This window comes from Alligator mississippiensis, chromosome 4 (genome assembly GCF_030867095.1).
Source record: "Alligator mississippiensis isolate rAllMis1 chromosome 4, rAllMis1, whole genome shotgun sequence".
In the NCBI taxonomy this organism is placed as follows: Eukaryota; Metazoa; Chordata; order Crocodylia; family Alligatoridae; genus Alligator; species Alligator mississippiensis.
In genome coordinates, this window is record NC_081827.1 from 85,576,839 (window position 1) to 85,600,947 (window position 24,109).

Here is a 24,109-nt window from a genome sequence, read left to right on the forward strand (position 1 = left end):
CAATCCAAGCTCCAAAAAGGTAAGCCTGCTACACAAGTTTGTACCCTACAAGTGCCAATATTCCCAAGTTTGTGATCTCTCTTCATGCACAAGCCTGGCTTTTTTCCAGGTTGTGATCCTGTTTGTAAGTGACATGACCCCTATATGGGTGCATGACTTACCTGTTTGAAGTGTTAGCAGAATTTGCAGGTATTATCAGGTATTACCTGACAGTGGTTGCAACATGAACACTTCAGCTATGACTCCAAGGATAAAACAATAAAGACAAACGGAAGATATGAGACACCCTCTGTACAACCATCCTGCAGAACACAAACAACTTAAGTCATGCAGGAGCTTCTTCATCAGTACCCAATCTCTTGATGCCACACCCAAGGAGACATGACTACAGATATGGGACGAGAGGGGAAACAGATACCTGACAGCACAAAAATGGACATACCAGTGGCCAAGTCCCTACCACCAAGGGGTGATGAACCATGGCAAAAGTAGCGATATCTCAACACACTGAATTTGGATGCTTCAAGGAACGAATGAAGAAGTGGAGCTATACCATTAGTTCAACCACCTATGACTATGGCACAGAACCTCAGACTATGCAACACCTGCTACAATGCTCGCTGCTTGAAGACACAGGTACAATGAAAGATTTTGCAAAATACAGTAAATGAGTACAAGCATGAATAACAAAATGGTCAAATGTGGTGTAGAGACATGAGAAGAAGGACCAGATAGGTATAACTCAGCACTGGGGCAGGGCCCAACTCCTTCTAAAGAAAGTAGTGGCCTTTTCTTTTTTTCCAGTGCAGATAGGATGTACAGGCTTTTATTTCATTTACTCATTAATTGACAAAAATCAGTAATTTTTCCCCCCCAGCTTTTTGGAATGTCACCATCTACCTCCTTTGATGAGCTGATGTGGAAGATGGATCCCATCTCTCCCCAACTCCTTTTGGGATCACCAGAGGCATGAAAAATGGTTCTGAGTTTTTTTGATGTAGTCCTATGTTCAGACTTCAATATCTACCTCTCAACACTATTATTGTCATTACTTACATATAGCACCACAAGGAGTATTGGCATTATCAATGTAAAATGTAAAGTTCCCTGCTCCCCAAGTGAAGTTGCTGTAATTTAAGTAAACAAAAACAGACTAGGAAAGGAGAAAGAGAAGAAAACATGTACACAGATGATTTAGGTAATTTGGCATGTTAAACTCACAAGTTTTATGTTTTATTTCATGTCCTCAAACCCTCTTCCTATTTCATTTCATGTTTTCCTCCAGCTGCTGTTCACGTATTCACCATTTTCTAACCAGACCACTCTTCCTTCAGCCTGATTTAGTAGAGAAAAGACTGCTTAGTTAGATTTACCCCTGAATATTAGTTAACTTCCCACCATGATTTCCAGCATCTGTCTAAGCCGTACAAAATCTCTTGCAAAATCCAGAACTATGTGAGCACTTACTCCTACAACTCTGAAACCACTGCTCCCTGTTAATCCCCATAGCTGCTACATCTGAATATCTCCCTTATGTCTTTTGTTTTTTTCCCATAAATACAGTAGTACAATTCAGGATTTTAATGAGATTTCTTAACAGACAGTAACTATAAAATCAACTATTAAATGACTTTTCATTGCTAGTAAGAACAATGAAAATCCGAGTTGGTGAAAACCAGCTAGATATACAGCTATATCTCTATCTATAGAATGTACTAAACATTACTGATACATTTTGAAAAAAAAAGAGAACAATTTTTATTGCTAGCATGAAAGGTCTAAACAGTGTACTTTTCATCTGGTGTGGAAATGGGTCATTCTGTGATCTTCTACTATCCCTTATCTTTATTTAAGGTGCATTTCCATTTACCAACCTGCTCGTCTAAAACCTATTATAAAGTTACGTGTTCTGCAATTAGATATGGGGCATGTCTACAGAAGACATTTACTATGGAGTTGTCTAATTAGCTCTGCAGCAAATATCTCCTTGTTTATATGGGAAGCTCTATTAGGCTGCAGGAAATGAATAAACTCCACTGCTGGTTACTATTTGTAAATACAAGCACTACCCTGCTATAGAGTTTTTTTCATGCACAGCAACACGTGTACGGACAGGCCCGGCTGGCTGGAGCACAAGGGTGCTTCAATGAGAGGATTGCCTGCTGGCTAGCCCCGCACTGAAGCACCCTCATTTCCCTGCCAGCCCCTCCACAGCATGTTGAGCTGGAGCAGAGCAGCCCTGGGCCATCAGGCTGACTCCTGGGATGCCCTGCCATCTGGGGCTGTTCTGACCCAGCTCAACATGCTGAGGACCTGGATATACATGTAAATGCAGTACCCAAGAGCAATAAATAAGAGCTTATTGCTGCCCATTAATATGCACGCGTAGATGCTCACATAGGGGTTATAAAAACAAAGTGGACTTTTTGGTGCATTTGATGGCTTGCTAATTCCCAGACTGTTCTTTCACATAATTGCTATTTTATAGCAATGCTGAAATCAGGCCTCCGGGAACAGAGCAAAAAGCTTGGGTGTGCTTGAGTATGCAGTCTTTTCTATAGAAAGAAGGCTGTCCCCACTTTTACCTTTCATACATTTTTGCAAGATAGGAGTGATTGAAAGTTATTTTAAAAAGTACAATATAATGGCTAAATTAGACATGTAGTGCTCTTTTGTGAGAGCTACTCACTATCAGATGTATGGTGCTTACTCTTTTATTGAGCTGATAAAATTTCATTTTGGATTTCAGTTTCTATCAGAGTCTCTAATCCAATGAGTATTAATATAGTTTTTACATTGTTTTAGATTCTGTTTGTGGTTATGGATTCTGTATCATTCTGCATCAGATTCTGTTTTAATTATAATGATGAACTTTCCCTTTCCCTTGTTTTTCACTAAGTATCTTGGTCCAAAATTCCTCAGGGATACTGCAACAGGACTATTAATTTAGGAATTCTGTACCATTGAAATGCAGTAAAGTAGCTACTAGCTTTAAGCAATAAACTAGCTACTAGCAAGTAGAAACATGCTGTCTGGGGGAAGTTCACTTGGCAATAAAGTCACCTGACAGGGTCTGTCATTACCTGAAGGGATTCACCTGACAGAAGACCTTGAAAATGTAAAAAGGCAGGTGTGCTACTTCTCTTTTGGCCAGTTTCAGTCATTCAGGCTGAGGGACAGCTGTTTAGAGTAGCTATCAAATAAGAAAGGCAAGAACTCTGTCTTTTTTAAGTCTTTCTTAAGTCCCTTTGGGATTTTTAAAGGAGAGGTGAGCTGGACTGAAACGTATTGTGTCTAGCATGTTTGCCTCTCTTCCAGACTAAATACAGACCGTCAAAAAGTCTGAGGCTGAATCAATTCAGTCACTGCAGGTTAGTTTAAACTGCAGAGATTAAATTGAGAAACAACTGGACACAGATTCACTTTTTGATTCAGGAAATGCAGTCACATGCCTGCAGTGGCTTGGGCCAGGAGATGCTAAAGCATGACTGTGTATTCATTTCCTCTTTCTGCTGCCCCCGTGGTCTCTGGGATTTTCAATCCAGAATCACAGAAACAGGACTCTGCCGGGTTGCTCACCACTTCCTCTTCCTGCTTCCAGGTGCCTCTGTGATTTGTAGTTCACAGTTGGAGTCAGCAGTAACTTTCAGTAAATTTAGCAGGGCAATTCTGTACTTGGAGGAAGGGGGGTTTAACACAAGGAAGTGGGATTTAACCCCCCTCCCTGGCCCCAGACCCTAGCCAGGGTTTGCTTGGGATGGGGAGTGGTTCCTGTCTTTTCCCTTCCCCCTGACCAACCGTTCTTTGCTGGAGCAGACAGCCCAGCCCAGCCCAGCCCAGCCCAGGGCTGGAAAGCATGCTGGGACACTGGGGGACTGTGATTTAACTTAAACCAGGAAGGGGTCTGGGAGAGAAGTTTCATAAACTGGCTTGACCTAAATCAGTTAAGTCTGATATACTACTTTCAATGAAGTTTATCTAACCAGTTTTAGTCATTTTGAAATTGGTTCATATGCACTGAAATTCTGTTCTGTTACAGGTTTAAACCAGTGTCTGATGACTTAAACCAGTTTACATGTAACTTCTGTCCCTAATCCTAATGATCTGTACAAACTTGTGTTTTGACCTTTGAGTACAAGAAGTGGTGCTTTTAGAAACCCTGTGCAAAGCCTGTCTCTAGCCCATGCTGCTTGAGGAATTAAACTGTAAAGCAGAAGGCTCATTAGACTTCTGGAGACAGTTTGGGGGTGTCCCAACAAGTGCATACATGTGGTATGTGCCACCGCAGACCTTTCTGTGGTGCCGTATTGTACTGCATGTGCAGGCATTCCCCACCCTGCTAATTTGCAGCATGGGGGGCTTTTGACACTAGGAGATCCTAGTGTCAAAAAAAACCTTTGCCTAAAAAATATGTGGCATTGCACATGGTGATAGCATGTGCCACATGAAACCGGAGCCTGGCCAGCCAGAGCCATGCTTTGGCTGCCAGCCAGGCTCCCTGCTGTCATTACCACAACTGCAGCCTTCCTGCCCCCTCCCCCACAAGACCCCCAGGTAAGGCTGCTGGGGCTAGCCCAGGTTCTGACCCCAGTCTCTCCCACCCCATCAGGAGCAACGTACTGTGCAACAGAGCATGTGTGCACGAGTGTTCCCCAGGGACAAGTTGCAGTGGCATATTATGCTGTTGCTGTTTGTCCCTAGGGAAATGCACTTTCCCACTCATGGGGAATATGTCTGGTGTGATAAAACTATGGGAGCCTGAGGAATTTGGTCTGGACTTTAGTGGCAGGTAGTTAGACTAGGGCCTGTGAGAACTCTGGAGGCCAGGAACAGCTAGGTACAGGGTTTTTTTGCTTTCCTTGGTTTACTCACTTTTGGACATAAGAATTAGAGTGTTCTGAACTTGGGGATCCAGTGCATCTGTACTCCTTCCCTTATCTTGGCTCTCATTGGCTCTGGGTTGGACTGGGTTTTACTTTTTATGAAGGCTGTTGGCACTGGTGGGGTATATGGAGAGGTCCCAGAACTGAGGAACAGCACCTGAACTCAGACCTGAGTCTAAAGGCTGAACTTGTGGGGATACATTGACTCAGTTCTCTCACAGTTATTTGGTGAGTGCCCAACAGGGGGTGCTTTATTGGATGCTATGATAACAATAACATTGTGTTTCCTTCCAAGAAAATGTAGTGTTTCAGTGTATTAACCTAGGTCCTGACCCCAAAGGGTATTTGTACACATGCTTGCGCCACAACACCAGGCACTTTTAACAGCGCCTGGCACAGCATCACATGCAGTTGTATAAGTGGCAAAATGCACACCAGCACTGAGAAAATGGTGGTGGCATGCTTTTGAACTAAAACAACTCAAAGGCATTTTAGTTCAAAAGCTCACAACCTCCATTTTCTGCACACTGACATGCATTTTGCCACTTATACAATTGTATTTGACACAGCGTAATGTGTGTCAGGTCGTGTGCAGAGCAGACTTAATCAAGTCAGCTCCAACCTACTGGATCTCCAGCGCATTGTGGGATGAAAAGATATGTGTATAAATACCCAAAAAGGCTTATGCACTCCTTTAATTTTACATGTGCAGATGGCTTCATTGACTTCAACAGAACTATGAATGTTCTGTGTAAACTAGGTTACTCATCTGAGAATATAGTCTCATATGCCTAAGATCTCATTCTCAAACGTTGATTTGAGTGATTCAGTCCTGAGAAGTTCTGTGCCTTTCACTATGAAGTTGAAGTCAGTGAACCTACATGCACATGTAAAGCAGCCTTTTGGCATCAGAGCCTAAGTTAACAAATTGAGATATTAGATTTTCTTGGAAGGAAACAGATGCTATACTGATTTTATCACTTGGCTTTTAAAATGGAAAATAAAGAGGGCTAGAAGATGATGGTCCTGGGATTCATAAGTACAGGGCACATCAACACAAGATGTTTACTGCACCGTTGACTAATTATTGTGCAGTAAATATCTTGGCATCTACATGCGCAACCCTATTAGAGTGAATGAAACTAATAAACTTTGTGGCAGAATAGTCTTGTAAAATATAAGAACTACCCCGCTGTGGAGTTCTTTCATGCACAGTAGTGCATGTATAATTGTTGCCCTGGCTAATTTGGGCACAGAGTCCACCCTTTGCCCCAGCGAGCCCTCCTGTAGTACATGGAGCCTGGTTGGAGCAGCCTTGGGCTGGCAGGCTGACCCCCTGGTTTCCCTGGTGGCCTGGACTGCGACTGGGCTCAATGGACACGTCCAAATGAGTGTGGACATTTGTTTCCCTGGGAAACATCTGTGTCACGCAGGCTTTGGTGTGTGGCAGGTTACCCCAAGTGGGGTAGAGGTGGCTGGGGCCAGCAACTGTGCTGGCCCCAGCAGCTTTACCTGGAGGCCTTCTGGGGCTGTAGCTGCCGTAGGAAGCCTTGCTGGCACTGGGAACATGGCTCCAGCTGGCCTGGCTCTGCTTTTGGGTGGCACATGTGCCTGCCCGCTTTTTTTCCACATGGGTTTTTTTGACCCAGGGATCTCCCGCGGTCAAAAACAAACCCTGCACTGCAAGATAGCAGCATGGGGAACAACTGCATGAACAGTGTGTGATGCTGAACACAGGTCTGAGGAGCCATATATCACATATCCGTGCTCATCTGGACTCAGCCCATGTGTGCACATGAATAAAGTCCGGAGCAATTTGCTCTGGAGCTTTTTGATCCCAGGTGCACATTCAAATGGTCCTCCTGGGAACAAAAAACTCCACAGCAGTAAGCTCTGGAATTTATTGGTCCACATTAAATGCATGTGTAGATACACCCACAGAATTATAATCTTTCTGAAGAAGTAAATTGAGAACAATTTACGAAGTAAGACTCCTATTCCTGTAGGCATTTCTTTTACCTAAGGTTTTATATACTTAATAGATTTATTTTCTGCTGAGGGGAACAATAGGAAGTAAAGATGGATTCATGGGCTGGATCCAGATGTGCAGGCATGTGTGGTCTGCGGATCTGCAAACCTCTTTGCAGCATCACAAAACATATGAGTTGCACCTTAATCAGTGTGCAGCATTGCCAATTTGCAGCACCAGGGCAAATTTTGCTAGTGAGATTTCCTGATAGCAAAAAAGAAAAAATCTGGAAAAAAAAAAAAAAGTTGAACAAACCATGCCAAAGTAGTGGGTGCTGGGACAAATGCAGAGATGGGGAAGCAGGCAGCCCTGGGCTGGCTGCTCCCCTGTCTCCTTGTGCCTCAGTGCATGGACTCCACTGCAGAGCTGCCTGATCCTTTATCCCCATGTGCTGCTCTCCAGCTGGCCGCGGCACAGGGTGCCTCAGTGCAGAGGATGGCTAGCCCCTGCTGAGGCACCTTGGGTGCAGACAGAAACAATTTTCACTGGATCTGGCTACAGAAAGCAGTTTATATCTGTGACCAAACACAAGTGCACAGCTGCAGACAGCTTAAAAAAATGGCTGTTTGGGTGAAAATCTGACCCCTCATTGCATGAGGTACTAGATAAAGATGTTACAAAATGTAGCCTCTTTTGTGACTTGTGCCTGTGAGCTTCCCAGTCTGTTACTGTTTTTAGAATGGGAGGGGGAAAGGGAGCAGAGGGAGTTCAGTCTGGGGTTTTTTAGCTCCACCGCCCCCCCTCCCCCGAGGGTGAGCCAGGTGTATTGCAGCCCCTCAAGGTGGGGGGGCCTCCAATTCACCCACCCCACCCTTCTGCACCAACTAGGGCACCCCAAGAATGAGCTCCATCTGCTGTCTTTCCTCCCTCTCATTCTGAAAACAGGGATCACTGGCATAGAGCCCTGGCCATTGGTATGGGAACCTGGCTGCAGGTTCCCCGCCCCAACTAGATTCCCTTCTCCTCTGGAACCAACAGTGAACTTCTGTTTGGTCTGGGATAATGTTGTACTGTAACTCAAAATGCTTTAAAAAAATTGTCTGAGTTACAGCTGGGAGCTGCACTTCTGTCTGCACCCCCTGTGCCTCAGCCAGCTTCTCCCTGCAGCACATGAAGCAGTGGGACAATGTGTTCCACTGCAAAGTGCAAGGGCAGGGGTATGCACTATGGCACAAAGTAACAGCACAAATTTGTTCTGCTACTATTTGTGCTGCTGCAAAGGCATGCCCCTGCTCGCTTGGATGGGGAGATGGGCTGTGTCCCCAGGAGCAGGAATGTGTGCTTTGCAGTGCCTTAAAGGCTTTTAAGGTGTTGCAAAATGCACACAGTGCACATGAATAGGTTCACTGAGATGCATTTTCACAGCACAGAGCCAAAATCAGATACTGGGAGCTCTTGGTATATATATAAAAAAAAAAAAGTGTAAAAAAAACCTGACATGGTGTATGTGGCTTAATGTACCTGGATTGCTGCCACTGTAGCTCTTGGAGGCTCCTAGAACACCAGATAAGGGTGCTGGCCCCAGCCTCCCTACCTTACCTGGGGCAATTTGCCACACACCAGAGTGCATGTGCCAGGGCACTCCCTGGGGACAACTAGTAGCCACACAAATATGTGCTGCTGCTATGTGTTCTGGAGGAAATGCATGTGCACAATTTTGGGGATGCACCCATGCAAAGCAAGGGAGAGAGAGAATCCTTCATTATTTGTTTCCTTAATGCACCAGAGCTGCTTGGAGGAGAGAAAAGCGCTTATTATAGGGAAGTTTGAGAGAGGATGAACATAATAGTCCAGGTCCTTGACTCTATGAAATCTGCTTTGTACCACTACAGAAGTGCAAAGGAAACCTAAACCTGGCTGAAGTGGAAACTGAAGATTTTCCCCAACAGAAGGAAATTTCCAGGTGGTGTTAGGGTAGCAAACTGCCTTCTTTTCTATTAACAATGCCTTAGGACTTGTGTTGGAGGTAAAGGAGCTCATCCAAAATATTTTTATATTCTGACAAAATTGCTGCTGGCTAGTGTAAAATGGAAAAGGTTGTTCTATTTAATCTTAGTATGTAAAATGCTCTTAGGCTGTTATACCTTGCGTCATGACTGGGGCCAGAGTTTGATTTTCCATATGGCTGTTGTTTTTCTGATGATAATACTTTACCTAGGTATTCTGGAAAATATTTACCCTCTTGACTGAGTCATCCCACAGGATACATTTGTGGAGGATCCTGAACTTTTGCAAAATTTCTTGCAAATTTAATGTTGTACAAACCTCTTGTGATTTCCACCCCATACTCCCCTCCAGTAAATCACCTGTATCGGGGTTAATGGTGGTCTTATGTAGATTATAGATTGTATAGGATGGTTTGGATAGGGATGATCCTGCCTCAGGGAGGAGGCTGGACTGGCGTAGATGACCTCTAGAGGTCCTTTCCATGATTCTCTATGATTCTATGTAATTGTAGCAAGACTTTGCATATATAGTTGATTGTACACGGTGTGACAATGGTAGAGGTGATATGTAGTAATGAGTACAGAGATATAAGGCCTTGGTGAACACTAAAGGCACCAGCTTTATTTAAAGCGCCCCCACCACCATTTTTCAGCATGGAGACACTGGTACATGTGACGCTCTGGGCGCTTTGATTAGAGTCGCTCTTGGAGCTGCTTTAATTAAAGTGCCTTCCCCCCACCCTTCCCAGAGCATGTGTCAGTGAGGGGAAGTTATTTATATTTAGCTGGAAACATTTTCTGACTGCAGAAAACTATTTGGATGCATAAGTGCAAGCAGACTGCTCATGTATGAACCTGATTTCCAAACTTAGATTCTTAAAATCCCTGTTCAGCTGTTATCTAGCCCTGAGGTACCCACTTTTCTACCAGTAAAGTTCCTTGTTGGGCTGGAGGCCTGCTCCCTTGAATACCCACAGACACTCACATTTTAATACTGCTGAATTGCTAAAGATCTTGTTCAGGCCTAAGCACATTTTGGATGCAAAAACTAGCCATTGCCTTAGCGGTGTTACCAGTATTGCCAATCCCACTGTGCCAAAAAGCATGACACAAGCTCTTTAAAAAAAATCAGGAGATTGGCATCTAAATCATGAGATGCTATTTTTTAAGTGTGTGTGTGTGTGGTGGGGGGGGATTCTTTGTGAAGGTGTGGGGTGCTATGGGTGTGTGTGTGGGGTTTGAAGCTGGGGGGGGGGTCCCCGCACACCCTGGTAGGATGCAGGGTACTGTGGGCCAAGAGTGGGAGGCAGCAGCAGGGCTGGGGGCGGGCTGTGACTTGGGAGTTAGGAGCGTGCACACACACACACACACACACACACACACACACACACACAGCATCCAGCTGGTAAATGGAGGGGAAGAGGTGGGGGGGAGAGCAGATTGAGGCCCCCATGGTGAGGGAGGGGAGTGGGGCAGGAGCAGGGTCTAGGGTGAATGGGGCCCTGGGGCCAGGGCAGGTTGTCCAGAGATGCGGTGGGGGGGGGGGGGTGCGGCTCCCTGCAGCAGCACACACTCCCTGGGGAGGCATGGGGGCCATGTGCCCTCCACAGAGCAGAGGTGGGCTGCCTGCTGTGGGCTTGGGCTCTGTGGCCTGCTGCCTTTGCCCCAGGAGCTCAGCCGCATGACTGGAAGCACACTGGCATCATGTGGCTGAGCTCCCGGGGCAAAGGCAGCAGGGCACAGAGCCCCAAGCCCTGAGGAGGCAGTCTGCTTCTGCCCCGTGGGGAGCATGTGCCATCCATACCTCTCTGGGGGTGCATGCTGCTGCAGGGAGTCACCCCCCCCCCATGCCTCTGGACAACTTGCCCTGGCCCCGGGACCCCATTCACCCCAGCCCCTGCCGCACTCCCTCCCTCACCATGGGGGCTTTGATCTGCCAGGCTCAATCCAGTAGGCATTCTCAGGGCACCCCAAATGGATCTGACCCCACATGAAACTTGGGTAATGGTGATGTTGGAAACTCCATTTATCTGTTGTAGTATCTGTTGTAGTATTTCAGGCACGCACCTGGGAAAGGGCAGGTTCAATTCCTTCCCCTGTCTCAGGGAATTTAAGCCTTCATGTCCTGTATGAAAACTCTAGTAACTTGGCTATTCTGGGAGGGATATTTGAGTCTTTCATTATGAATCTTGTCTACTTTTTGTGGAACAAAGGAAAATTCACTGTGGGAAGAGTAGGGGAGGGGAAAAGGGAGAGAAATGTGGTGGTTAAGGGAGAGAACAGTGCCTGTTCCAACTTGTTCTTGAAAACGTATACTGATTCTCCCTCTAGCTGAGGATGGCAGAACCCAATGCCTTCTGGAGACCATCTGTGCTGATCCAGTTCTTCAACTAAATATGGCTTTCCAAAATTATGGGAGACTTCCACCTCTGTTTCCCTGGAGCAGAACTGGTTGTCTCTTCAGTTCTCATAAGAAAGGAAAAGTATTCTCTTTCCTTCTGTAGTACTTCAACATGTAACTGTTTTGAAATTTGTTCTTTGTTTCTATACGCAAATCATTACCGTCATTCAAGCACCATGTAAGATTGAGGGCAGATATAATTTAAAGGGAAAGGGTCTGCAGTCTTAAAGAATCAGTATTATGTTTGGTCTCTTCAGAGCTGATTGCAGGTGTTACTCGACAAAGAAAGGTCAAGCATTTCAAGAGCTTTAAGTCTTGACTGTACTAGGAAAACTTTGCAATATTTCCCGCTATTGCTAACAGCAGTCTGTTTGCTCAGCATAAACAGGCTGCCAATGTTTTAAGTATTCTGTTGTATATTCAGAGCAGATCAAATCAACACTGTGCTTAAAATGCCAGTAGCAATTAGTGGCCTGTTAACACTATAACTCCCAACTTTGCTAGTAGGAGAGCTGAACCAGTCAACACTTTAGCATACTGCCATATGCTGATATTCATGTAACCTGAGAACATGGTGTTAGACAAAGCAATAATTACAGGTCATTCTGTTTTACTGAGCTATAAGGCCAAATAATCAAATAAAGAAAGCTAGCTCCATAGACTTTGTAGCTTTATGCCTATTAAGAATTTGGCCCTCAGGATGCAATTACAATATTTTAATATAGACATTATATATGATGATTCAAATCTTCTTGATGCATAACAGCCTCTCACTAAACCAGATTTTTATTGTAAGTTTGTTTATTGTAACCAGATTTTTATTCATCATTTGTTCTTCTAAATGTAACTTGTGGATAGGCATAGTTGCATTGCAAAATTTAACCAAATATTTCTGAGTTATGGGAGTAGGATGATATTTGGTGTAAAACAGCTGAAAATCTTTAACACTTATGCCTTCTCTGAAATGAAGAATACCTACAGGGTTAGTACACAGCATGATGTTTTAAGCAGTGGTTTATAGGGGGGTGTTTTTATGCTCAAAAAGCCCAAGGCTGAATTGATTCAATCTTCACAGGTTAGTCTAAGCTGCATAAATTGAACCAATAAGCAAGTGAACTAGACAGTTTGGGCCAAGGCTAGCCCACCCACACTGTGAAGGATGGGGGTGGGTTATGTGGGAGGTGCAAAGCATCCTGGAATGCTGGGGGACTGGTGAGTTAGCTTGAATCCGGAGGGGATCTAAGACAGAAGTACAATAAACCAATTTAACCTAAATCAATTAAACCCGGATAAATCTAGTATCAGATTTATCTTAAACTGGTTTTGACCATTTTGAAAGGGGTTTACACAGACTGAACTTCTGTTGTGTTGCAGATTTGAACCAGTTTCCAATCACTTACACCAGTTGATGTGTAATTTCTCTCCTTAGCCTGACTCTGCTTTTTATTATAAAGCTTTACTCACTTTGTTTTTGTTTTTAACATAAGAAGTACCATACTGGGTCAGACAAATGGTCCATTTAGCCCAGTGTCCAGTCTCTGACAGTGGCAAACAGTAGGTGCTTGACAGGGAGAGTATGCGTGTACAGGATATGTCTGATGTAATCGATCCACTGTTGTACTCTTCCTGGCATCCACTATCATTGGTTCAAGGCTTTCAGAGGATACTGCTCTATTTAGTAGGTATCAATGGGCCTGTTCCTCACATGGATTTGTCTAATCACTTTTGAACCTGGTTATACTATCTGCTTTTACAATCTCCTGTAGTAGCTAGTTCCACAGGTTAACTAGGTGCTATAAGAAGTATTTCATTTTGCTTGTTTTAACCCTGTTGCCTATTAATTCAAGTAGGTACTTCCTAGTTATTGTATTCTTGGACTTGGCGTATAACAGTCCTCTAGTTACTTTATTGAACTCTGTCATATCCTCCATGGGCTTTTCCTTTCCAAACTGGAGTCCTAGGGTTTCTAGGCCAGAAATATTTGTTGCCAAATGAAGCAGATCTGCTGTGCCCTAATGTGTCTTAAGCCTCCAGGACACCTGCTCATGGTGGTAGGAGAGTACAAGCAGGTCAGGCTGCTTGTTCCCTTCTGCCACTTTATTGTGGCAGAGGTCTATTGCCACCTTTTATTGCACCGTGGATTTTTCTTTTTGTTCCACAAAGGGTGTTGATGTCTATTTGCTCAGCATTTGTGCTGCCATAAAACATTTTACGGCGGCAGAAATAAGATGTCAGATGACGTCGGTTTCCATTCTTGTCTCTCCTGGTATGATACTAGCTAAATACTTTCCTGCCTCTGCCTCTTAAGGTCAATGTTTTAAGCTCTTTCCATATATTTACACCTTTTTAACTTCACATCAATAGCACTTTGTTATGGAATTTTTAGGATCCCTTTTAAAGACAGCATGTTGCACTTCTATTCATGATTACCACATGCAATTCTTGGATAAAATCAAAATTAATTGTGAATAGTGTTTTATTGTCAGGTTTTAAGATGGAATTACTAGTAATAGTGTGTGAAAAGGGCAAAGAAATTTATTGTTGCCCCCTTAAATTGCTGTACTACGAAGGTACAAGTATTGTAGGTTCCTATATTAAAACTTTAAATTGGCATCTGATTCATTAGACTACCAAATGTGGTATCTTAGTTATTGATTACATTTTATGTTTTTCTTACTGCATTTACTCTAATGATTTTCTTACTGCATTTACTCTAATGATTAAAAACACAAGTGTTCTAAGCATACCTTGTAGAATACTAAAGCAACATTTCATTTCTGGTGACACTCTGGTATACTATTTTAATAGCACCATAAAGTATACTTCATAGTTGCAGTCCAGAATTTACCCTCTGATGTAGGCAAAAGGAAACAAGGTGATATCTATGGGCCTTGTTACACAGACATTTTTAGGTGGCTTCTGGAGCTCTTAACCCCTGGATTGGCTGCACATTAACACTTTAAGTAGCTTTGGCTTAAAGTTACGCCACTCCAGGGCATTCATTCTTTGGCTTAAAGTTACGCCACTCCAGGGCAGAATTATCTCTAATCCACCTAATTTTATTCATGTTCCAGTAAAGTGTGGCTATTTCCCACAGCTATTCCATTCAAGTTGAAGTACTCCAGCATCCCAGAATGCAGTGGGCCTTTCCGAGTCAGGGTGAGCGGGGATGCAACGGGGCCAGGCATGATGCCTTGCTCCCCAGGGATGTTGGGCAGAGTGAGTGCCATAGAGCACCTGGTGGCCGCAGTGCCCTCTACCACTTCCTGGATGACCTTGCTGCTCCTTGGTGGTGATGGTGTCAGGAGGGTTAGCTCTGGAGAAAAAAGGTTGGGGCCTCTCCAGAGCTTGTCCTCCTACCTACACTGCTGCCAGCTGGCTGGGTGCCACCTGAACTCCAAGATGCCTGATCCTTTTTTTTTTTCTCCAGAGTTCAGGCATCACCCAGCCAACTGGCAGTGTGGCTGGTGGTGGCACAGTGAAGTGCAAGCTCTGGAGGAAAAAAAAAAGGCTCAAGGCCCTCAGAGCTTAGGTGGTACAGGGTGTGTGTTTGGGGAGAGGGTAGTGAGCTGTGGAGGGGCCCAATTCCTTTTTTTTTCCAGAGCTCACCGGAGCTCCCGGGTTAAAAGGATCAGAGCTCAGATGACGTCTTGTTGGCTGAAGCATAGGGGGCAAGTTTCAGCAAGACTGGAGCCCCGGGGAACTTGTGGTAGGACCAGAGAGACCTGGAGAAACAACAGACACAGTGGCTCTGGGTTGAGAGTGGGGCCAGCAGGCTTGAAGATGCTTCCCTGGGCCTCTCTGGTCTCGCTCCAACTGACATGGTGGTGGATTGGCTCTGCCTGGTGGGAGCAACCCCCTAGGTCCTAGTCCTACTCCTGCTCACCAAGCTTCTAGTGGCAAATCACAGCTGTGCAGGTGAAGGACAGTCAGAGTAGGTTTTTCACCTTACGGTGTACCTACCCTACTAAGTCAATCAACACTAAGTCAATTACCATTTGTATGGCTTCCAGCACAAGGTGTAACAATGCCCTATGTCTTGTGAGGTTGTGGGTCCAGGTGACATTAATAGTAGCCTCTCTTCCTTTAATTTATGTAAATATTTTATTTCCTCCCTTCAGTTGTCAGAAGGACCTCCTATCAAGTTTTCACTTGTCCACATGGAATAACTGAAAAGAAATGGGAATGGAAAAGATTGTGGAATGGTGGATTGTGGCCTGGACTGTCAGACCAAATGAAGGAAGTAAGTTGTACTATGTCGCAGAGCACTGAGGTGCCCTGCTCCTAAAGAGGGGAAACTGCTAGGGAAAGAGCCCTAGCAGTGAAGAAGGAGCCCAACTGTTGGTTGCCAGGGCAACTGGAGCTAGCAAGCGACCCACACCTTCCAGCGGTCAGCTGACTGAAAGGGGCAGGGCCTGGCTCCCTTAAACCCTAGGGCAGAGCTTTCCAAACTTTTCATGTTGGTGACACACTTTTTAGACATGCATCATTTCGCGACACAGTAATGCAGTTCCGGGGGAGGGGCCAAGGGAAGCAGATGCGAGTAAGGGAGCTCCGTGGTGCCCTTCCGCAAAATTTTCTGCATTTCGCACGACACACCTACAGACTGTCGCCGACACACTAATGTGTCACAGCACACAGTTTGGAAAGCTCTGCCCTAGGGGCTGAGGCCAGGCTGGCAGTTCCCTACCAGCAGCCAGAGGGGGAAGGAGCTTCCCCGGAGCAAAGCTGAGAGGAGAGGCCTGACCGCAGGTACAGCCTGAGCTGGGTAAAGGATGGAGAATCCATAGGGGGTTTTGAGTAACGTTGTTATAGCCGGGCGGCTTCAGTTTGTTATAGCCCAGGGGCTTGTGCTGTGTTACTGTTTAATACTGGTGGTTTGGGTGAGGCTATAAGGGGTTAGAGGAGGCCTCATAGGGGACCCACAGCAGTGTGGGGACCCCAGCGCCAGTGAGGGTGCAGCATTTGGGGGGCACTGACCCCAGCCCCAGAAAGGGGGGCAGTTGAGAAGCCCCAGAGAGGGGATGTTGAGGAGAAGCCCCAGTGTGGGTGTGGTGAGTCCCAGGAGAGGGGGCAGCATGTGAAGAAGCCCCAGGAGAGGGGCAGCGCTGTGAGGAGCCCCAGAGAGAAGAGGGCAGCACTGTGAGACAGGGCCGTGGAGAGCCCTAGCACCAGAGAGGGTGCAGATCGACAGAGGCAGAGCCCGGAGAGGACAAGGAGGCCAAATTATAAACAAGGCCCAGACTGAACAACATCTATTCCATTTGCGAGGCTTGGGGTGTGGTAAAGGGGTGATTGGAGCCACACATAGCCCATAAGGCTAGGGTGTCCCTGAAGCACCCATTGCAGAGCGGGACCCACAAGGGGTCCAGGAGTCCACGGGGTAAGATATTGCAACAGACCGTGTCCAAGAGGACATAAGGTAGCCTCCCATATATTTATTCTCCATCAAAGACGTGGCGGGTGAGAAGTGAGAGTGCCCTTTGGGCCAACTTGGCATGGGAAAGGGGCCTTGGGGAGATCACGGCCATCCCACAAGACCCTGCGCCATGACATACTACTTCTAAGGTGGTAGCAGTTTACATTTCTCTTTTTCCAGCCCTCCATCTACACAACCAAATTACTCAGGTAAGCCATCTCTGAGGCAGAAAGCTCCTTAGGGGACCCCTGCAGTCTCCCAGAAGGCTAAAGTCTAGTGCTTTGCAAAATGGGAATAAAACCTGTGCTAAGGACTTTGCTATCTGCTACAGACAAGCAAACATGAAGTGTTTTCTCAGGAAAGAGAGGAAATGGAAAAATAATTGGGGTTTGGGGAACTCAGTAAAGGAACAGTATGAAGCAATAATTGGTGAGGAGATCAGTATAGGAAAGATGCAATGGAGTTAGTGGGTTTTGAGGAGAGATTTGAAAGCAGAGAGGTGTGTTTTGCTGACAGTGAGTGGGAGGCTTCCAAACATAGGAGGCAGCTTTAAAGAAAGTATAAAACTGAGAGCGGGAGAAAGAGATGAGAAATGAGGAAATAAGTATGAGCTGATAGTGGGGAGGAAGGGGCCATTGGAGTTTTTCTATCTCTTTGCAATGATTTTATTTTCTCTAGTTCCTTATTTTCCTTAGGCCAGTGTTTCTCAACCCCTGGGTCGCAACCCAAAAGTGGGTCGCAAGAATATATGAAAGGGTCTCAACCAAACTAAAAATGGATTCCCCTTTAAAAGAGAAAAACATGGGAAACTGGCTTTTCCCTTGCAGGCTGGCAGAGCTCCAGCTTGTGAGGGGCTGCTTGAAGCCCCTCTGTACCACACATCTACCCCCTACCCCATATATTGGGGGGCTGAGGCCTGGGGGTGGGGGGCAGCAGGTCGGGAGTGTGGGGCACTGGTAGGGCCAAGGGGCTTTTTTCTACTATTTACTGGTTTGGGACAGGCCATTAGTGTTTACAGCTGGGTCCTGGCACAAAAAAGGTTGAGAACCACTGCCTTAGGCAATCGTTTTTCTTTCTCGTTACCCATGGAAATGCATTAAATAGTGCTAAATTTTATCCCCATCACTGTAGCTTTGTGTCCTCCCCCCCATTTGAATAGCACAGCTTAAAGTGGTACTATAGGAGAACTTTTAGGACAGTTTTTCCATCTGGACAAGAAGCCAGAACTAGTAAGATTGAGATCTGAGCCTTGTTCCTCAGTGCTGGATAGCAACTCTTTAAACTGGAAAAAATGCATTGATCTAAGACTTGACTAGATGGGTTTTACATTTTCATTAAATATTGATCCTTAAACATCTTTGTTTACACTACATGTTGCTTCCTTTAGGTCTTCTCAAGAAATGAGGTGGGTTTTTGTATGCTGTGCACCAGTCAGTGTTCCTAAAGATTTTAGTCAGTGATGTGTGAGAAGTGGGTTGGCAAGGTTAGCTATATACATGCGAATGATTTGGTTTTATAGAGAATTTGTGAATGATGGAAAGCAGTCCTTTTTCATATCAGATGTCCTCTAAATCATATATAATTAAGTAATTAGAGCTATAATGGTGCACAAAATTATTAGCTTAAATAACATAATGGGTCACAGTCAACACAATATTCTGTAAGTAGTAAACTCTTAAAAAGAGATCATCAGGATCTGAATTTTATTATGTGTTGTTCTAGTTTATATATGTTGAATCAATTTTCTAGTGAAATAATGCCCTACTGATACAAATCACTGTGTGTATAGTTCTGTGCTTCAGGGACAACATTTTCAATGTAGTAGTGCATTTATATTTTGTTCAGAAACTGGAACTATTGAATCAGCACTATGGAGAAGCTGTTAAGACTAGCTGATTAAATGTAAGATTTTATTTGTTTGCTTACCAGCAATACTGTCATGTGCTGCTAATTTTTTTAGCATGACTAGATCCAAAATTACACCCAGGTCCTTAACCCTATGAGTTATTATGGCACTTTTAGTGAAATCAGAGTAAGATACCACCTTTGGTTGTCCATACTGTCAGAGTTCTGATTGTTCATGTGAGTCAGCTTTAAATTTAAGGTTACAAACTCAATTCAAGAGAAATCAGGAAAGTCAGGAGAGACATGCTAGTAAAATTACTCTGTCGCTAGGGGAATGGATGTTAGTCATTGAAATTTGCCTAGTGTTAGAATGGGAGGGTAGAGTCATAACAGGAAAATCTACCAACTGGGCGATGTAAGATTACATGAGAGCACTGTTAGAAGGTATAGAGTAGCTTTATCTTAAGTCTTCTAACATCCTCCTGTCAGTAGCTTTTCATGCTACAGCTCTGTTCTTCCACTCCCTCAGTATGTAAGTTAACCCCACTTTCACTTATGCTGAACTAGCCCAAGTGTAACTATCAGCACCAGTAATACCTGTTCTACACTGCCTTCACATCACATACAAGCAGTACCATCTCTCATCTATCCACGGATGTGGCCAAATTCAGCAAATAAGAAAGCTGGCTGAAACTGGGAAAGGTCTGAGGTGATACAAATTCAGAACAGCTCACAGTCCATCTCTCTAATGTTACCCTTAATGAGTGTGTTCACACTCAGTAATGCAATTCTACCTCTTGGTTCTTCCAAGGTCTGAATCTCTTGCTGGACATCCTAAGTCATTGACAGCAGTGCAAAGTGGATGTAAAATGTAACCTGATCACAGAGCCAAGAAGATCCAAGAAGTGGAAATTGCAGTAAGACAAACCCTGACTAGAAACGAAGAATGCACTTGTAAATAAGTTGTCTTTGCAAAAAAGAAGTAGAAGATTCTCTTTCATTTCAAATCTGTAAAGACTAAATTTTTCCCTAAAATTATGCTGTAGCTTAATCAGAAGTTCTGGGTTTGACACTAGAATTGCTTGGTAAAACTGCATGGCCTGTATAAGAAGGTTGTCAGATTAGACTATTAGAATTATTCTTTTTTTGCCTGAATCTATTCATCTATTTATTTTGCAAGTAAAAACAGTCAGAGTGCCTTTCTTGCATCAAGCTGAAGAAAGTAGTGGGCTTTAAATGCAAATAATGCAGTCCAAGGGAAACTGAATCTCTTCTCTCAAATGTTAATTTGGAGTTATTGCATTAGTCATTGTAGTCGTGTAGCTGATACTGGGTGTGTCTACATATAAAATTAATTTGATGCAATAAACTCTGGTGCAGTTCATACCAGAGTTTATTGCTCCTGGTCACAGCATTTACACGTGCTCCCGGGACTACAGCATGTTGACCTGAGGTGGAGAAGCTCCAGCTGGCAGGGGGCCCCATGGGTCAGCTTGCTAGCCTGGGGCTGCTCCGACCCATCTCAATGTACTGTGGAGGGGCTGGCTGTGGCACAAGGGTGCTACAGTGTGGGGCTAGCTGGCAGGCAGCCCCACACGATGGCACCCTCATGCTCCAGTCAGCCTTGGTCAGTGTCTACACATGTGTTCCAGTGGAGTAAATAAGTCTGATGTAGGTTAGTACTTGTGTTGGGTAGTACTATTCTACAGTGGAGTTAATTAGTTTACTCCAGCCTAGTAGCGGTGCACATGTAGACGCTGATACTTTACTGTGGAGCTAAATAGCCAGCTCTGCAGTAAATGTCTTGTGTAGATGCACCCACTTATGTAGGTGAAAAGAGAATCAGAATGAATAATAATTTTCAATATGTGTTTATTTGGCAGTTCAGCAATTTAAATCAAGCATAGAGGTGAGTTGCTATCTCTGATTCACTATGTTTGTCATAGTGATGACTCTGTATACTGATTGTTTCAAATTTCCCTATGCAAGTTTTTTTTCCCATTGTATCTTGTGTCTGTGCATAAACATCAAAGATGCAATAAGGAGTTATAAGATGGATTTTGAAACTACATAAAGCTGCCAAGTTCAATAGTGTGTATATGAATGTGACTCCTATTGCTTCATTTGAGGTTGTACTTCCTTTTTCTATCGTCTACAAGCTCTCTGCTGTAATAAAGCACATCCATGTATAAGAGATGAGGCTGTAAACTCCATCACCTCCTTTTTGAAAGAAACCTAGCATCTGAAGGCAAATAATGTTGGTAAACCGATATGGGAAAATAAAATAAAATTCTTAATGAATCTGACCATGGCTTGGGTTATGAGAAGAGGGCACTGACTGGATGTAGTTTGACAATTGTTGTTTTCCAAAACACAGAATGGTTCTCTGCAAGAAAACAAGCACTCAAAGGTGGCAGATGACAAAACTGAAAGGGAACAAATTATTCTGTCATTAAAATCAGTGGATTAAGTAACAATATAGCTAATGCACTGGAGAATACCATAATCACATACTGTTTTTGGGTGGGACAGGTATTTTACAGGCTACCTGGGCCAGTTTGCCTCTGCAGCTGTTTATGCCTGTCTTATTTGTCAACTAATATTAAATGAAAAAAATGCTTAATTAGAAAATCCATAGCATAATGTTATGCTATGGATTTGCTAATTAGACATTTTTTATTCATTAATATTAACATTGTGAAATAGCTATACATGACTTCCTATAAACTGCAGACTCAGCAGCACAACTTTCTATGTGCTTTTCTAAAACTTTAAACAGCATAACTCATTCATTTCTGCAAACAAGTAAGAGTTTAATAATAATCTTTCTTACACTAGTTCAACTCCAGTCTCTGATTTCGACCTGGTAGAAAATAGCATAAAGGTAGTCTCTCTTTCTTTCTTTTTTCCACACTCCCCTCCACCCCCTCTCCAGCCTATCCAGCTGAAAGCAGGTAGCACCAATTTGCTGCTGACGAGGAAGGAAAATAAAAATGAAATAGAAGCATTTTCCAGTGACCTAAAATAGCCATGAAATTAACTGATGGGTCAAAATGAGTTTATAGCTGCTTTGCATTGCCAGGTTAGTATAAGGAAGTTAGACTCAAAATAATAAATGAAGAACTGAAGATAACTTTGACAAGGTCTTGCAATGGATGGAATCTCTGGTCTATCCTACTGTGGGTTTATTACCTTGTTGACCATATGTTTTTCAGCTCTTAAACTTTCATCCTATCTTACATTTCTGGACAATGTGACAATGGAGGCCTGATTGTGTGCATTTTTCAAGAGATTCTAAAATGTGTTTAGACTTGGAGAAGAGATGTGTTGGTAGGATGAGAAGAAACAGCAAAATTGAGACTATGACAAAAATAATCTCTGCAGCTGCTACAACTTGTCTGGCTTTGGTTGCTTCTAAGTAACCTCTAATATGGAGGTGTCTTGTTTCTGTCTTGTTAAGTTTTTTTTAAATACCATAACAAATTCCCAAGAAGTGAAGGGGGCCTGCTTGGTGCACACAAGTGAATGGACTCTGTAACCTGTTCAACCTATTCTGGTTAGACATTGTCTCCAACCTATAGAGTAGGCTAAATTCAGCCTGGCAGAAGGTGAAGCAGCTTCCAATGACTTTACTGACAAGGGTAACTGATAACATTGAGGTAAAAAAGCAGAGGCATAGCTGGGCAGCTCTGTGCAGCAGTGGCACACAGTGACAGCAGCTGCAGATGAAAAACCTGTTAAGGGTCTTAGATAAAAGAGCGCAAGTATGCTTGGCTACAAGCTTTTGCAGCAAAGGCCTGTGAATTCTCTCATCTGAAGAAACAAACTTCAGTTCAATCAGTTTGTTCGTCAGTTTTAACCATATCTTTCCTGTTTTCTGCAAAGCTAAAATCTAAATGAAGACCCTTTTGTTCCATGGTTATAGGCTGTAAGCATACAACAGCTATTGCTGCTAATACATTTGTAATAGCATCAACATAGCAAGCTTTATGGGGCTGCCTGTCTATGGGGCTTGCTACACATTAATTTTAGGTGACTCCTGGAGCTCTTAATCCCTGGAATGTCCACACACTAACACCTAAAACATTGTAAGCACACTGTAGGCAGCTTAGAGTTATGCAACTTCAGGGCAGGTTTATCTCTGATTCATGTTACCCAGCTCGTGTTCCATTGTGTGGCCATTCCCCACAAATGAGTTGTCTCAGTTGCAATCCTCCAGCGTCTCAGGATGCAGTGTCCCTTCTGCCACCTCCTGTTCTGTGTGGACAAACTTTGCACCGCCTGAACTCTACTGCCTAGGGAGCAGTTCTGGCACCAAGCCAGCTCCCCCTCCTGCCCTGCAGATGTGACCTTCTCATCTGCAGGTGTGCAACCCTGTTCAAACAGCCCGCAGAGAACATGCCATCTAGCCAGGTCACAGCACATGAACAGGTCCAAGAGTGGGGTGGGGGAAGAAGTAAGGTAGGGGGCTGGATTGGGTCCCCGTGAACTGGGGCCTCCTTCTGAAGGCAGAGGCATCAGCTTCCCCAAAAAGGCCTGCCTTCACTGCTCCTAGCCACCCCAGGAGGCATGACCAGTACCCCAACACCTCTGTCACAAATCCCAATTTATTAAAACAAGATATTTCTTTAATTTACTTCCTCTTTATTTCTTTTCAAATTCTTTTTTTTAACTTCTTATTTTATCCTTCAGTGGCTGACTTCCTTCATTTCACCACCCTTCCCCTTCCCCATTTCATTACCCAACCCCATCCCATTAACTCTTTGCCTCCCAGCTTCGTGTTCCTACTCCTTCCCCCCCCATCCCAACCCATCTCTCTCACACCCCACCTAGAGCAAGGATAGATGCCTGTTCTGGCTCACCAGCCCTGCAGTGGCAACTCACCCCATAGTTCCTAACTGGGCCCCTGCTTACCAGCTCTCTAGGGGCATGTCACAGCTGTGTAGGTCGGGGACAGTCAGAGAAGGTTTTTAACCTTTAGGTGCAACTGCTCCAAACTCAAGCTTGCACTAAAACGGATCAACATTTGAGAAGTTTAAAGTGCCATGTTTAACAAGGCCTTACAATACAAGACATTATGGTTGGGTCAACAGATAGTTAATTAAAGCCCCAATTAGTTTTTAAATCAGCATTAGCTGTAATGTGGCCTAAAAGCTTCTGAAAAAATAGCCTGGAATAATAATGATCTAAATTTTGTAGCTTTAAACGGACATCATTGAATTCAAAGTGCATTTTACTGGATGGTTATGGGATTTGCCTCCAAATTGTTTTTGGGAGGTATAATATAATGCCAACTGCACAGTGATGTACAGCATAAGGCTCTTCCTAAGTATTATAATTCTGTTGGGGCTTTCTGAGGGAAGCTTCTGTGGCAGGGTGGGAATTTGCAGTGCACCATAACTTTGCACTCACTCCCAAGTTGATGCTCTTACAGCATAGTTAGCTCAGTTAGCTTGGCAGTGCAACTAAGGCTTGGCAAATGTAGAGGGGATGCCAGAATGGAGGTCCCCAAGGAGTGCATGCTAGAGCAGCAGCAACAGCTTCTGCCACAGGAGCAGTATCTTGTGTGCAGGAAGCTCTCACTCT

General features: G+C 44.2%; 1 long non-coding RNA gene across 1 annotated transcript in view; it reads left to right on the plus strand.

Annotated features, from left to right (window-relative positions):
- LOC109281500 (uncharacterized) overlaps positions 1 to 20,787 on the plus strand; it is a 42,346-nt gene extending 21,559 nt beyond the window's left edge. Inside the window, exons 3-4 of the long non-coding RNA XR_009461642.1 lie at positions 15,381 to 15,502; positions 19,335 to 20,787. This is a non-coding gene — a long non-coding RNA (uncharacterized LOC109281500). The remainder of the gene's footprint in view (positions 1 to 15,380; positions 15,503 to 19,334) is intronic.
- The last annotated feature ends 3,322 nt before the right edge of the window (positions 20,788 to 24,109 follow it).